At 38.4% G+C, this 16,854-nt stretch overlaps 1 long non-coding RNA gene across 4 annotated transcripts; it reads left to right on the forward strand.

The window, feature by feature from the left end:
* The first annotated feature begins 6,234 nt into the window (after positions 1–6,234).
* Positions 6,235–16,446, forward strand: LOC104153522 (uncharacterized). Of its 4 annotated transcripts, none has more exons than XR_011139180.1 (5): positions 6,235–6,633; positions 7,362–7,501; positions 9,916–10,156; positions 13,944–15,657; positions 15,737–16,446. It is a non-coding gene; the product is annotated as an uncharacterized lncRNA (long non-coding RNA). The 4 variants fall into 4 exon arrangements; XR_696286.2 differs by lacking the exon at positions 6,235–6,633 and having other exon boundaries at positions 6,644–7,501; positions 13,944–13,998; positions 15,555–15,657; XR_011139179.1 differs by lacking the exon at positions 6,235–6,633 and having other exon boundaries at positions 6,644–7,501.
* Positions 16,447–16,854: the final 408 nt, after the last annotated feature.

A 16,854-nucleotide genomic window follows, 5' to 3' on the forward strand; every position in this document is an offset into this window, starting at 1 on the left:
TTTATTTTTATAACATCAATTAAAATTATATTTCAAGTTTGAAAAGGTGAGAGAATCACAAGAAAAGTCACAGCATAAAAAATTATGTGTTCTATCGGCATAAACTGCTGAATATTTTTTTAAAAGCTTTGTAACACAGAAGAGAATAGTTGATATATTTTTCGTGCTATCTGACTCAGAGAGCAGCAAACCACATAGAAGTGTCAGTCTTAGTGTATATTTAAATTCCCATATTTTTCTTGCATCAGAATTCTTACTAGGGAAATGATATTTCTAATGATTATCAAAAATGTTATTCATAAAAGTAGGACAAGCTCCTAAATTTGAGTCTAATGACCATTGATGCTCTCAGGGAACTTAAAATAAATAAAAATACCTAGATATCAAATGATAACGCTTAGCTGCTCTTGGTAGTGGGTACTCCAGCTCTTGGATGCTGTCAGATACAACTTCATTATTGACACTGTGCCCTGCCTCAGTATATTTTCTCTGAGATAAAGTTCCTCTGTTATTTCAAACTGTTTTTATTCTCCTGTTGTTTCATTCTGGCTGTGTCTTATTGTTCATCCATATAGATAAAAAACATTTACCAGCCATTCCTGAATACTCTTATAATCTTTCAGTCTTTAACCAAAGCTCTCATCTGCTCAAATTGCCTTACTTGAATAGACTTACTTCTCTGGGTTTGTTCGACTTTTTGAAATAGTAACACCAGGTCTGAAAAGCTTTTCATCTATCTAGTAGCTGATATCTGGTAATATACATAGAAAGACATTCTATAAATTGGCAGATGGAAAGGAAAATCAGAGTAGTAAATTTAGATCAATTCACGGTTAAAGTTCTTGGAAATGGTTTTAGCCTTTAGCAGCTTTTCAATTGATGCACAAACAGTTACTGAAACAAAGCTAAAGATTTACCAAACACCTGCTCATAGTTAAATATAGTAGCAGTTTTCAGGAAGGTGTATGCCCACAAGACATTTTACTAATCAGTTTTACTTTGAAACATTCATGGCATTACTAGCCGAGGTTATGTAAATCACGAATACTGCAAATATCGAGAGAGACCTGTGAAATGGAGTAGACGGATCATAAAGGAAAAATTCTGAGATCTTTGGAGTCCACAGAAGTCTGACAGTAATTCCTATGTACCTGAGGTTTCTTCCCTACGTACACCAGCTAAAATTATAATCTGACAAGCACAAATTCACCCATTGCGTGATCAAACAAGAGAGCTTGGCAGGTGCAAAATGCATAGCTTGGATAGTATTCACCCCGTGTGAGCGAGGCAGTAAGCTTTCCCTTTCACTCCCTGTGTAGTCCCCATCAGAGGGAACCTGCAAAATGGCTAGTTCTTGTTCTTCCCCAAGGACCAGCATGCTGTGAAAATTGAACAGCTCTTGTAATAAGGCACAGCTCGATGGAAGTAGGAGCATCAGAATCTAAATCGAAGCATTCTGGCAGCAATCAATAGAAAAAATCTAAGAAACCAGAAGCGAAAACCGTTCCTTAAACCTTCCCTAATCTTTCTCGTGTAGTTCTAGCAGGGCAGGCATGAACACATACACACTTCCACACCCCCACAAATACCTGTGCTGTCATGCACATGTGCACATGCTTTCTTTCCCAGCCTCAGTTTGATCTGGAATCTGAAACGGGACAACCACCTCGTGCCACAGGAACAGTGCCTGTACGCTGTGGCCGCTACACTGGCAGGAGTGAGGAGAAGGATGCTGGAACTGGAAACACCAAGCACTGCATCCTCATGATTACTCTCATAACCCTAACAGCGTTAGCCTGTCTCCATAGCAGGATTTGATCATGCAGGAGCCCAAGATCACCCTGTGTGTGATTATAGACTTCTCAGTCTGAACATACAGCAGTGGGGAAACAAAACTTTAAAGGCCTGATTCTCTTCCTGTATCAGTTTTAAGGAGTGAACGTATATTAAGGGAGCACTACTCTGCTGTGACAATGAATGGGCTTTCGTGCTTACTGTTACTGAATTTCACCCTGGGACTGAAGTTACTGTATCTTCACTGTCGTATTTTGACACTATAATATTTTATGTGCATCAGTGGCCAAATTACAATGTGAGGCTTGATAACTTTTCCTGTCTCTGTAGTCACGGTTGTGAGGACAATTCTTGACCACTGAGAAGGCACATCTAGTGGCATCCCTCTGAGAACACTGATAGGCAGATGTCACTTGTAGGTGTTAAATTAGGATGATTTCTATGAACTATTCACATCATATCCAGTAAAGAGTCACTCATTCTATTCTTTAGAAATCACCGTGTTAACAGCACACATGTAAACAATACTGATTTTTCCATGCATTTGTCCATCACCACCTATCTGTTAGCCTCTTCGTTAGCTTCTACTCCGGAAAGGGATGATTTGGTGTTCTGTAGAACACCACATTTTGTTTTCTCTGTAACAGCAAGAACGCAGCTTGACGCACTCTCTTCAGTGTATAGAGTTCAGTCTGTGATGTCAATCCACTTTTCCTGATTTGACCTCAAGCTAATTGAATTACTATTCCATGTCTATGTTGAGACTTCGTAATAATTTAATCACTAAATTCATAAAATATGGTTGCTTATTTCAAATCAAACACAACTTGAGAACGCATGGCATCTGCAATACTTAGAGGATTCATTAAACGCACATCTGTGCTGTTAATGTTTACAGTGTTTGTAAATCCATCATCTGACGCTTCCCAGAAGTGCTGGTGTACGCAATGTGTAGTGCAGCACCTTGTTGGCAGGAGGTTGCCCTTCTGTTAGACTGAGAGATCTGTGTATTCAGTATACAGGAGACTGACACGCTCACTGTTGACATATTATGTCTGAGTTGTCTCATTTTTATGTTAGAGTCAGGTATTTATATTTTACTTTTTATGTGGCATATACCTTAAGCAGAACTTCCTATTCTAAAAGTGACAGTGGTTTGGATTCCTGCCTTCACAGACTTGTTCACTGTCATTTAAGAAAATAAAGCAGAAGATCCCGTTTTAGGAGATTGGTGCTCTCTAATTCTTCAAGCACCTTATGTGGAATCAAATATAAGCTTCTAGAAAAAATGGGAAACTAGACATCTTTGATACATTTTAATACACGAAATAGAAAAATTAAGATGGTGTTGGTGTATAATGAAGACAGCCAATGGTAAGGGTTAGGGAGAGCTGAACTAGAACTGCTAATACATTTAGCCAGGTTTAGCCAGGAGATTTAGGCTGTAGGGGTCTGCCCTTGTCTGCTTTGTGATACTGGGAAAGGTTTTTCCTCTCTGTACTTCTGTTTCCCAATCTTTAAAGTGAGCATAACGGGGCTGACCTCCTTGGTGGGAACAGAGTCTCAAAAGTATTATTACAGCACTCTTTGGGGGACTAAAAAATCACCCTGATGCATAAAAGCACGAACATGAACGGGAAGGGGAAAAAGTACCGTTGTTTGATGGAAGCAGTGATGTTATTTATGTCAAGAGGAGAGCCAGCTTATAAGCCAACAAACTGTTGAGTAGGAGTGCAAGGTGGCATGCTATGAAAAGGGGATGCTGCAGAAATAAGCTGGTCAGAATCAGATTTTTCTCTTCCTGGTCTACTCTCTTGCTTGATTTTCCTCCACCCTGGCATAACAGGCAGCTTATCAAAAAGAATATGAAGAAGGGACTTAATTGCAATGTCTAAGTGTCGTCCTGGAGCAACAGTATTAAAGAGTCTCTGTGTGGGCAGTGCAAGAACCAGCGGCTGTTAGTCAAAACCTCAGAAATTGGAATGAAAAATAGCATGCACGTTCAAATTGAACATGGATGGCTATTGGGAAGATATGCTTGTGCTACACTCAAATCATTGCACTCAGAATGGAGATAATTGAATGAAAATCCTTAGCCTCTGCTAGAAAGATGCTTTAATGGTTTCTTTGGCTTTAACGTGGGAAGCTATGGCAACAAATGACTGCAGTAATAAGATTCTTTCCCTTCATTAAACACAGTAGCTGCTAGTGAAGAATCTGCCACTGTCTTCTTCCCCTGAAAGTCTGTGCTGCAGAAACTTGACTCTGGAATCAAGGCAGGTTGCCTGATGTCTGGCTGAATGAACAGCCTCTTATTTGCTACATATGCAGGTGGCTGTAAGCAGCCAGCAGGAAAAGTTGGTAGTAATCAAGGGCAGAGTTAACGTTATTTGTACACCCCTACTTTTTAAAAATGTCACATTTTTAGTGCTGTAAAAAACATCAGTGTGGCTTGATTTCTCCACATTTTTAAAGTAAAAGAACCACAGTCTGTTTTCTCCTCTGGGTATATATTTTTACTAAATTCACAATAATGAAGCTTCTATTTTTGTTTCGAGTTTATAGTTCATGTGCCCAGAGAACAAAATATGGAGCTGACAATGTGCTGTGGATAAAATCACTTTCTGAAGGACTTGCAGTGTAGAGAGATGACTGATACTTATCAGCCATTTTAAATTTTTATATATAAGAATGCTGGTTAGTGAGATGAATTGCACTAGCCATCCATAACTAGCAATGAGCATAACATTTCCTGTACATGTATACTAAAACCTCATGGATTTAGATGTGTACACATACAATTGCATGAGCTAACAGGTGAAAAGCATCCTGCTAGAAAGCAAAATAAACCTAAAATTTCTGTCAAAATCCCTAGATTCTGCATCACTGCTGGGAACTTGGGCATTTTTGCAAGAGCTTCAAATACGTTCAAATGAAGATTGAGAGTTGAATCTGGAGAATGAATCTTGTGTTATTATTGCTATAATATTTCATGATATATAAAGTTCTCCTACCTACTGGTGATCAGTTCTGAGTTTCAGAATTAGCAGCCCTTTAAGATAAACAGTGTTGCTCAGATCTTTGTGTCCTATTGTTGCAGCCTGCTTGCAAGGGCGGGAAGACATGACTGTTCAGTTGATATTCAGCTCGCATTCTCAGGCTTGCCCTTGCACCAGAAAGGTGCAGGCTTTCCCTTGCACCCCTGCTAGAACCACTTTTGTATGTGATGAAAGCTGAGTACCTGGAATATATTTTGCAGCACGGGATAAATTGCAGAGTCACCCGATCATGACCATCATCAACCTAGCGTAGAGGACCCTGCCTCTAGTAACACATTCATCTCTGTGAGTTCACATGGATACTTAAGTATCCATGTGGATATAATGAATGCAAATAAATCAACTGTGCATAATTATATGCTTACTAATACAGAGGGAGGTGAGCTAAAATTTCACTTGCTATGCTGTACCATATTTTTTTTGGAACTTGAACAAGGAAGGCTCTTTTTTTCTTTTTCCTGGTAAGGAGATATATATTTTTTTTTAATTCTATCATCAAACACCCCAGTATGAGTTGGGCAAAGAGATCTTGGTACTTGAGAAGATAAACTTTCAGAATATTTTTATTTATTTGGACGTTGACAATTTCCATTACGAATAACAGATGCCAGATAGACATGATGTCACCGATTACAGAATGATCAGTGGCTGGCCAGTGATTTTATTTGTTTAGCTAGCTCATTGTAGAATGTTGAGATTTTCAGTAGGTTCATATTTTGAATGGAAATATGATGTCACCACAGAAACACGGATAAATTCACGGGAAAATGATGATTCGGTATTCTGTTAGAAAACATTATTTTCTCTTAGTTAAGTGAAGGCTGTGAATCCAAGTGTCTAAGAGCAGAATTAGGAGCATTAATTATGAGCGTGGGGTAGAAGGTTTCATCTTCATTTGAAATTTGCCTTGGGGCGACAGGGCAGTACCAAACACTTGTCCCTGGCTTCTGGGTATCTTTAATTACCTGCCTGCCAGGCTCTAAACGCCAAGGCTCTCCGCTGCGTTACCATGACAACATCCTTGCTGTCAGCATCCTGTGTGCTTCTGTCTACACTGAGGTCAATCGGAAACCCGTCCAAGTAGTTAAAACAATATGAAAATAATGCAGACATATAGCAGGGAGAATGCGAAAAAGGAGTGTGCTTTCTCACTTCCCCTCACTGCTTGTGGCGGTGACTGGCAATGGGGAAGCCGGCGGCACCAATGGGGATTTCTGATGCACGGAAACATTAATGCTTGCCTTGGTTGTCTTTCTGAATGATAAAACCTTCACCTCTCCACAACTTGTTAAATCTGTCAGGTTCCTAGTGAAGTGTCACATGGGGAGAAAAAAAAAAGGCAGTGGAGGATGGAGGAGGGAATACACAGCGGCTGGTGAAAGGCATTTGTCTGGCTGCTGCCAGCTGAGACCCACCGCAAAGCACCTGCGGCTCCCGGCTCCTCTGTGCTGCCGGGGGAGCTGTGCCGCAGTGTGCTCTGGGCTGCAATCAAGACGAGCCGTTCAGGACCTGTCACACAATCTGCTGCCCCCAGTCGAGTCCTCCCTGGTTCTCTAGGTCTGACTGCAAGTCTGAATCTCAGGTTCTCTCATCCCTAGGATTGTGCAAAATCATCTGGCTGTACGACTTGTGGGTCGTGATGTATCAAAACCAAGGCAATCGCATATGAAAGATCACTCTTTCACTACTGCCTGTTATTGTGCCTGAATGTGCTGGCCCACTGCTGTGCTGCCAATCTGATCTGAAGAATTTCAACTGCCTCATTCAACTGCAATACGTGGTAGGTTCCTCAATTATTGGTGTGGAATTGCTGAATACCTTGATTCCAGCTTCCTGTGCTTACAATCGCAGTTACTGTGCAAAATTTGCACTCTGCTTTTAAGGACCCCATAAACATGGGTGGGCTAGGATTAAGACTCATTTGTTGCTGCTTCTGCTACAAAATCCCCAGAATGGGAACTGTTCTGAAATGCTATCTTGCACACTGCCAGCCAAAGTGATATTGTTCTGCAAGTGCCAGGAATGACGTATTCCTATGTACTAGTAATGGATTCAGTACAGGATGTCATTTCTTGGTAAAGTATGACAAAATGTAAACCAACAGATTTATGGATAGTCAGTTAATCATTATAGGACATGCTAAATCTTAAAGAAGATGGCTTTAGGAAGAAGAGGAGAGAGAATAGATTTTTGACCCACTGGCAGTTACGCTAATTACTCTCCGACGTCCGGATTCTGTGTCTTCCAGCTAGAGATGAAGGCCGTATGGGCTGAGGGAAACCTTGCAAACTATTGTAAGGAAAGATTTAAGTAAATGTAAAAACACATTTAAAAATTAATTTTTGCTGCCTTTTTTCCTGCATGCTTTGTCTCTTGGGGTGCAGGAAGAATATTTTGCTTTGTATAAGCTGCTTTTGAGTCATTTTGCGCTCATTTTGAGTCACTATCAATGTGCTCGCTGTTGAAGGGTTTAGGCTGCAAAATTTAATTTAATGTCTTATATGGAAGATGAGGGAAGAACAAGGAAGAACAGGGATATGTTTTTGAAGTGGTGGTGCTGCATTTGCCAGAATTACAGCAGAGGAGACAAAGTCTCACTGTGGGTGAAAGGACCAAAAATCATCTCTTGTACAGCTGAATCTATAAAGGTAAGCATAAGTAAAGCAATAAAGAAGGGAAATAAGCGTGTAAGGATCAGTAAGGATCATCTCTTGTGCAGTGGATATATTATGAAAATTTTGAGGTCTACATCTAATTTTCCCTCTAATGGTTTTGATGTAATAATTCCAGGTCTGACATTTGCAAATGTTCTTCCTCTTTTAACCTCTTTACCTCCTTGCAGTGAAATAGACACAAGCAAAAAACCAAACGCACATCTTTTTAGGCAGACTGGAGAACAGAGTTCTGAGAAAATTCTACCACTTTCTATTTATTTGCAGAGTTAGGCATATTATAACGTTATAAACTATCAAAAACATGTAATTCTTCTTTTTTGCCTTACTTGTGCTTTTAAAATATGTAACCACAACTCTCTAGTATTTGCCTGAATTTCTTGGATCCAGCCATGCATTTGTATGTGTTCAATTCAATGTTTTAGGATAACACTGCTTATGTGAAGGAGAAAGGGGCTGTTGTCAGCTTGTTTGGATCATTAACAGGGTCACGAGAACAAAAGGCTGAGATTCCTCCATATGCGGATGGGGAACTATATGTTGCTGTGAAGGACTGAATCCCTGATTCTATACACTCCTGAACTTTGTGTTTTCTTACCAAATTTGGATCCTGGTTTTGCAAAATCCCCTGGAGTGACCTTGAACACTAAATCTAAGTTTCATTTCACAAATAAATAAGGACTGTAGTTACTCCGCTAAATCTGTCTTTGGGTACCTGAGCAAGTGACCTGATTTCCAAAGCACTGAAGCCAAACTCTGAATTAAGGTTTTTGCTGACATCTGTGGGAGTTGTACATAAGAACTTCAGAAAATCAGGTCATTCATTTTGCAATTCTGAATTTGGAGTAGGAATCTAATTTTATGCTCCTAATTTTTGAAATCTGAGAGTGGTTGAAGTCTGTGCTTAGGTCGGACTTGATTTGAAGACTTTATCCAAGTTTAAAAAACAGACTGTGGAGAGCTGAAAAACCCCAGTAATACTACCTGCCTATTTCATCTTTTTAAGGGGCAAGGACCTCAGAAGTATAAACGTCATGGTGATAGTAGGGTAAGGATGAGTTACATGTTAGCAAAGGGAAAGGAGCTCAGGACACCATTCACGGTCAGCCCCTTCTCTGCCTAGCTAGATACAGATCTTTCCCTTCGGATCATACCTTCCCTTTCTTTCTTGGGCTAGCTTCCTCCTCCTGTACCATCTCCAGTATTATTTTACCCAGGGCAAAAGAGAGGAGACCTCATTTGTCAGTGAAGCCATGTGAGCTGCTAATTTACTTCAGGTAATATTTAAAGTATTTCAACATCAACGTCCTGGCTCCCATGAGTTCCTACCGCATCAGGGACAAAACCAGTCCTCAGCCCAGGCTGCTTTGCTCATGTGAATTAACTTTTGCCCCTGTCATTGCCTCCTGGCAGCAGATGTACACTCACTGCTCACCCTGAAAACTGGCTGGCCCGCTGGTCTGCAGCAGTCCTGCCTCAACTTAGGGTTTCTGCTTCAGTCACAAACCTGTCTCAGCCCTTCTCCTATTCCCTGCTTTACCTCTGACTCTGACATGATCTTTGATTTCCTAATGTAGCTTCTCCAGCTCAGTCTGCTTCATCAGCACTGACCTTCTTCACTGCAAGGCCACGTGCTAAACATGAGGCCGACGGGCCCATGTCCTGGTCACAGGAGTGGTCTTGTGTCTGCTGAGTTTGACCAAGGGGTATGGTCAGGGGAAAAGTGACATGAAGGTCAGACAGACATTGTCTGTCTGAATAGAGACAATGATGTTGCCGTCAATGAAATTAATCTTTTTTTTTGTTACGTGTTTTAATTTAGTACTTTCATGTAGCATTTGTTTATCTGAGAGGGATATGAACAGCCATTTGGAAGAGGCAGCATTATTGCAGCTTAGCAAGTCAGCTATCTGCATATATGAATTCTATGTGATGATTCTATGTGATTCAACTATGAATTCAAATGTGATGATGGTTTAAAAGTAATGAATATTACTTAACAAATACAGTGCTGAAGATTCAATTGCCAAGGCTCATCCAATGAACTGAGGCAACAGTTCAGTGCGTTTATCTCCTCAGTACTCAATACCGTTAGGTTCTCTGCCTGCTTCCCACTTGGCTCATACACGATGCATTAAGCCAGGAAACTTCCATAACTAATGATGTGAGTTGCAAGAGCTTGTACTAATAAACAGAAAGTAGAAATTCAGAGGTTGCAATGACTCATTTCCTCTGTGGATTAATATGGCCAGGGGACATATAACAGACGTCCACTGGAGGGCTGTGTATGTATTCAGGCACAGGTTACTGTCTGTCCCATCTTTGTCAATTAATATCAACTTAACAATACTGGTCAAGTATATTAACTTTCTCATCTCCTGTTTATTTAGATTGTAAGTGCTTTGGTCCAGGGAAAGTCTCTCGTCTCCAGTTAAGGCTGTTTGCAACAGACTGTTTGTCAGCTGGATTTCCAGATGACATTGCCATATGACATCATAAAGTGATGATTACCAGTGACTGATGGAATGATTCCTGCTCCATATATGCAACTATATGAAAATGTATGCACTGCCATACAGAAAATGAATAACGCCTGTCCATGTTCTGATAAAGAGTGCACCTGGACTTCAGGTGGGATTTAGTGTGGCACCATTTTAGGGATTTGCAGGAATTTAATTAGGGCCCAGGGAAGACTGTGGAAACATCAACCAATCCTTGTGCTTGGAGCCCATTTAGACCTCTCCAGATACTTCAATGGCACACGGCAGAGTCTGCCGGAGACGTCAGTGAAACCTATCACAGCTCTTCAGCTTCGTAGCTGGAGTTGGAATGAATGGGAAACAGCTGAAATGCGAGCATGCTATGTAAAAATATGCTTTGAGGTCTTCCGTAGCTATAAAACAAGTCTATCTTCACTACTGTAAGAACAGTAATCCTTGATAATTTGGGTGTGTTGCCACCTCTAGTGGCAACACCACTAAAACATTTTAGTAATGATACTGGCTTTGTATTTCTTCCTTATTTAGTTCATAACAGACTGCTAACTATGTACAGATGAATTTTGAATGGTGGAATCAAACTAATCAAACTAATGCCTCCAATAGTTTAACCATGTCCCTGTTAAAGTTGGCAAATCTGGGCAGGACATATTGCAGCCTGCATTCTGATCACGTTTGGAGAGCTGATGTTTCTGCTTCTCTTCTGACCCTTCTCTCGTCCCGTGGGAGGTAGGTAGCTGATGTGATCACCTGGAGACCCGGATCCAGACGTATTTATTCATGAGAGGACTATTTTTCTTGTAGCTCATCCTTTTGGAAATTGTGATAAGATCACACACGTTTACATAATGAAACATAACACTATTGTAAAAAGATGCTTTAAAAAGATGATGTAAGTAATAAATAGAACTGACATTCTAGGTAGCATGTAATTTGAAGAAGGATTTACATGTGGCTGGCATGTATGAAAATAATATCTATAAATAATAGAAAAATATCTATAAATAATAGAAAAAAAGGAAGAAAAGGCTTTGTCTCATCTAGTGAACTGAACAGAGTGTGTTCTCTAGCCCTGAGGGCAGTTATCACAGCAGAGCTTATATCCACATGGTTAAAATTTCTAGGAAATTGTTAGGAAAATCTAGCTTGACAGTCTCACCTCTGTCTTCTTTCATATACTTTCAGCTTTATGGGTGATGGACAAGGGTAAAAAATCTTGCATCAGAATTGTGTTTTGATGGATTAGTTTACTTCCAAAAAAGTAAATACTCTTTTTAGGCACTTCTGAGTTTCTTATAAATAACTTTAGCACATATAACTTAAAAAAAACAACAGCAAAACCCCTGAATATCTAAAATACTAGAAGTGTCATTGTTATGTTTTATAAGAAATGTTAAACTGGTTGCTTACTAGACCCATTATCCTCTATAATCTGGGCTCCTGATTTGATTTGTCCCTTGCCATGTTACAGTTGTTACTTATCTCTCAATAATACATTACAGAATCTCAATAAGAGGGAAAAAAATCTTGCACCTGGGAGATGTTCTCCATTTGGAGAATTGGTCTTGGAGACTATTAAAATTTGATTCAATATTTTTAATAATCCAGAGATTTTATGGCAGCCTTTCTTCATGATCTTTTCAGCTTTCAGCCAAGAATTTCAGAGTTTTGGTTAAGGATAAAATATTTTAATTTTGAATTTTTTGCAGATTTGCTGAGTTCTGAGGGAGATGAATGGAAGAGTCTTTTCTAGCTGGCATATAATTTCTAGATGGAGCCCATGGCAGGAAAAAAGGAGAACTACAGTGTTACAGTACAATTAGTAACAGGAAGAATACAAAACATAGTTCAAAGTTCCCAGTGGAAAAGCAGGAAATCAAAGTATAAAATTTGTTTCTATTTCTATTTTTTGTCTAATAAAGCTGCTTATGTCATATTTCACACCTGAGCTTGACTTTGGCCTCTACATACATAGGTAAAAATGTATATCTATAATATATATGTGCATATGAATAAAATGGACATCGGTGAGTATTTAGCTGTTTTGAACTGCAGAAATACTTCTATGATAATAGCTTAAAGTAATTGATTCTTCACTTTTTTGGTTATTGTATTTTATTACCCTCATGGGTTCAGGGTGGAGAAAAGATAAAGAGATTCTATATTTGTCTGTAATGAATCACCTTCTACCATACCGTGGCCTATTTTTTCTATGATTTTTTTTTTTTAAAATATACAATATTATAGGCTCTCTGGAAATCCAAATTCCTCTGCCTGCTCTTTGCAGTGCCAGTATCTGAACTCAGCACCTTCTCTGTACTGAAACATTCACACATAGTTCTCTGTGAATTTGCACTACATATATATGACTCCAGATTTTTTTTTACCATATAATTTGGCCAGTGAAAAATTGATGGTTGAAATTCAGTGAATACAATATCCAAGGGCCCACTTCTCCACTTTATCAAGAATGGATATGGTTTTGTGGGTTTTTTTTTAAATCTTTTTTGAAATTATTTTGAAGCCATTTTTGTTGAAACTTGAATTGGAGTTTAGAGTTGAAACTACATGCATTTTTTCAAAGCTTTGAAGAAAGGACTTTTGTTTATATGACTGAAAAAATTACTGAGGAAAGATAATATATCCTGACAAGCTTGGTTAAGCTATCTCTTAGTTATCTCTAAATATAAGACACATTCTGCTGTTTATAACCTTTGAATTCTTCCTTGAAAAATCAGATTCCAGACAAGAATAAATTTCTTACAAGAATAGAAAGCCTGGTCTAAACTAAAAATGAAACCATATAAAATATCTTTGTTTAGGACTTAAGTTACTAAGAGGTTCACCTGAAGGCTTACTGTTTGTCGGTTTGCAAATCTTTGTTTTGGCTTCATTTCAGAAGGAAATGTTAGTATAATTTTATTTGCAGTATCTTTTTACCCCGAATAATGCAATCTCTTGGACCGTTGTGTTACTATATCTAGAAGCAGAAGAGAGTTTTGAGATTAAAAAAAATTATTATTATTCACAGAAAAGGCTCAGAAAATGGATCAAATATTCACACATTCATGTGGAATTTATATTTCTCTACATATGAGAGAAAAAGCTTCAGAAGCAAGCTTCAGAAGACAGGACTCTTTAAAACCAAAACTTTTTAAGTTTTAAAACACTTTATGCTTAGCAAATAGCCATAACTTTTAAAAGGTTGAATAGATTTAAATACAAATGCAGTGAAAGATTTAATTTCCATTCAAGAAAAATATTTTGATCTACCCATCCTTAAACTTAAAAAAAAAAAAAATCTTCAGTTTTGGGAAACTTTTCATTCTTAGGATCACAAAAGCATTTGTGTGTTTTTTCAGACTGCTAGTGAATCAAAAATCAGTTCTTTACCCAGCCATAAAAATTAATTGTATATCTCAAATGGTGAAAATAGAACTCATTTATAGAGATAAACGTGGAGTTAGGTGTTATATTTCTCATCCAAAACTTTTCAGAGAATTTTTTGGGATATTATTTTAAAGATCCCATTCATAGAATCAAAACATAAAAAAGGTCACTTTAACAAAAAATATTTGCCAACAAATATAACTCAACTTTGCTCTGAACAGTAGAGGTAGAAGGATGATTCTAACCCTTGCTTCTGCTCCTTGATCTGCCTGTGCAAACGAAGACCCAAGCCAAAGCGTCCTTCTGCGGTCCAGGGGGCAGCTCTCCGACATGGCTTGCCCTTTCTGCCCTGTGTGGTGGCACTCAAGTGTGGTTTCTTTACAGCAGTTTTTAATTAAGTTTCCTTTAGTTTTAGTGACTGTATGTGACTTCTTTCTCTCTCTAATACGGATCTCTCTGCAGGAAGGGCTATAGCATATTTTTGAAAAACATTGTCTTTCTTTAATAAGTCCTTTGTGATCTTTTTTCAGGCATACAGCTAAGGGGACATTAAATCACACTCTCTTGAAGCTCAGTTTTTTGCAGGTATGAAGCCATTTGGGCAATGTCCCCATCTCTACATGATTGATCACAAATGTCTCTGATCTGGAACTGAAAAGACTATTTCCAACGACTCGAGTTAAAGACTTTCCACACCTGGCCATGGACTTATTAATGGCTTGTTATTGCTCTGCTATCTTTGTGGGTCTAATGTTACTCTTTGATGTTTGCTTTAATCTTCTGGTATAAACAATCACACTGAAACCGCATAAACTGAACCTCAGAACAGCTAGTATGACATTTGCTCTTCCTAGATAAGGACAACACTAGTGTAGTTGGTTTTATTTATATAATTTAAAACTTCTAATAAAAAAAAAAACCTACCACATTTCATTTGTTTCAGATGAAACCATCCCACAAAATAAGGGTTTTTAATCTAAATTTTAAATTTTAATACCTTACTCCTGCATGTAGAATAGTGAGTTGTAGTGGTGTTGTATATTTCTTAATCAGATTGAACTGAAAGATTTAAAAAAATTGGTTTTTTTTAAAGAACTGGGAAGAACTCCATCTCACTTTGTTTTAGCTGACTTCTCATTTTTACTCTGGCCTAGTTGTCTCAGTAATAGAACTAACAAAGTTCAAGTATGTTTCTTAGAGCTCAGATTTAGAGTCCTAAAAAATCCTATCACTGGTCTTGGGATAGAAGATCAGATTGTTGATTTGCCAGACAAATTTAAACTTGGACCTTCTATTCTCATCCATCCTTAATCCAAATGCCTCTCTTTCCTCTCCTGTCAATAGAGAGCTTCCAACAGGTGATTCTACTTTTTTATTCTAATGTCTTTCTATTTTACTTCATTTTGTTATGTCTCATTAGATTTTCTAAAATATAGATCTAGAAATAATAGTGGAAGTGGAGACTTCTGAGAACACTTGCAGGAATGCAAATTTTGCTAAAATGTGTTTTATGGAAAGGGGGTATCCCTGGGTCAGAAGTGAAAATGTATGAATACAGAAAACATCAAAGTCAATAGAAAAGTGAAGGAGAAGATGAGAAGCAAGAAAAACACAATAATCTTAAACACTCCTGGAAACTGCAAAGGAGGTAGACTCCCTGCTGTGATATATCTTAGCTCAAGTCCACAGTTGCTTTAGCAGCTAAGATGGGAAAGAGTCCACTCTGCCTTATGTTTGCCTGGTGAGGGCTTTCAAGAATATTTGATTTTAAGATAACATTTTTTTCACTTGATTGATATGGAAATATTTTATTTTAAGTGTTTGGTTTTACCAAGACATTACTTGCTCTTCCTAAGCTACCCATAAATATTCATCCCTCCTCTAATATGACATATTGCTCCTGATCCACCAAAATGAAGAGAGAGGAAGCACAATATAGATGAAACTAAATGAAAGAGTCATGAACTTCATGAGAAAGCAAAATTATGAGTTTGAGAAATAAAATGGTTTTCCTTTTAAGAGATCTTTGACTGCTTTTAAAATCTCACCAAACTTGCACATCTATACAATGCTGATGTTTTGCCTACCTGTATGCAACTTGTTAAAAGCTTATTTGCTTATCCAGTGAAGTCTTCCCACAGATGGAAATGCTTCAGGGTGATGTGAGCTGAGTAGTTGCTGGGTGCTGGGGACTGTTTCCAGAGCTGCACAGTTCCAGAACTTTTCACACAGCTGAGTAGAGAGGTGAGCTTTCTGGAAGGTTTATAATATAGCAGGTTTGAGGACATATCAAGGAGACTAAATAATCACCTTTTCATTTCAGAGAAAGCAGTTGCAAAAGAATATCCTCTTTGTGCATCTGATGGAGAGACAAGGCATCATCCCTCATCACTTCTGTTTTATCCAAGGCAAAAGCACTAACCCCTGTTGAATGCAGGGATCTTGTGTTCAGCAGCACAGCACTACAAGAGCAATGAGCCTTGCTCACAGGAGGAAGAAACCTTACAGCAAGCAGTGTGAAGACTCACTGTGAGCAGGACTAACACCCTTTTCATGGTAGCAGAGCACATTTCACTCCACGGGAAATGAAGATACCATATCATCATGGAAGGACGTTCTGTGCTAAGTACCTCTCAAGAGGGGTTTCCTTGGACTTAACCTGAGCCACCTGAAAGTCAGGTGTCTAATCTAAGCAGATGTGAAAAGAGGCTGGGATAAATCACTGTCTGGAGGTGCCCATTTCTCTCCATTGACTTCAGGGACTGTCATAATGACTGCAATGCCTTTCAGATGGTTAAAATTAAGTAAGTTGAATCCCAGCCTATTGCTTCATCTTCTGTACAAAAGCACAAGGATGTTGCTTTTTTTTTTCTTTCTCTCTACAGCTGCACCAAGATTTTTTTGGTTGATTTTCTCTTCTTTTTTTTTTTTTTTTGTGCCAAGCATGCCTTGGCTTTCCTTTAAAACTGTCAGTGCTCAGGGACGTTAGATAAGAGGTGGAGAATAGAATAAAAGGAACAAATTACAACAAAACATGCCTCAGTGTGTTGAGACAGAATATGTTACAGCAGGCCAATGATAAGTATATGTCCCATGTGGGGAATCAGACATGTCAGGAGATGTGATGGATTAGATCTCTAGTGGTCTGTTGAGAAGGTCAATGGCTGGAGAATATGACACCACCTATGTAATTCTGAGAGATGAGAAGGTGAAAGAGCACAACAGAAAATGTTTTTATAGGATGAAAAAAACCCCTAACAACTAAGCAAATAATCTATATCTGTTAGCATAATTTACTCCTTCAAATATACATGCCTAATTGCTATGTTAAAGGTGTAAGTTATTTTTACTATCTATAAATTTTATTCTTTGATGAAATGCAGATATTAATGGGCTAATATGGTCCTTTATCTTGTGAATTATTGAGAAATTATAGACACT

This window comes from Struthio camelus, chromosome 2 (genome assembly GCF_040807025.1).
Source record: "Struthio camelus isolate bStrCam1 chromosome 2, bStrCam1.hap1, whole genome shotgun sequence".
Taxonomy (NCBI): Eukaryota; Metazoa; Chordata; class Aves; order Struthioniformes; family Struthionidae; genus Struthio; species Struthio camelus.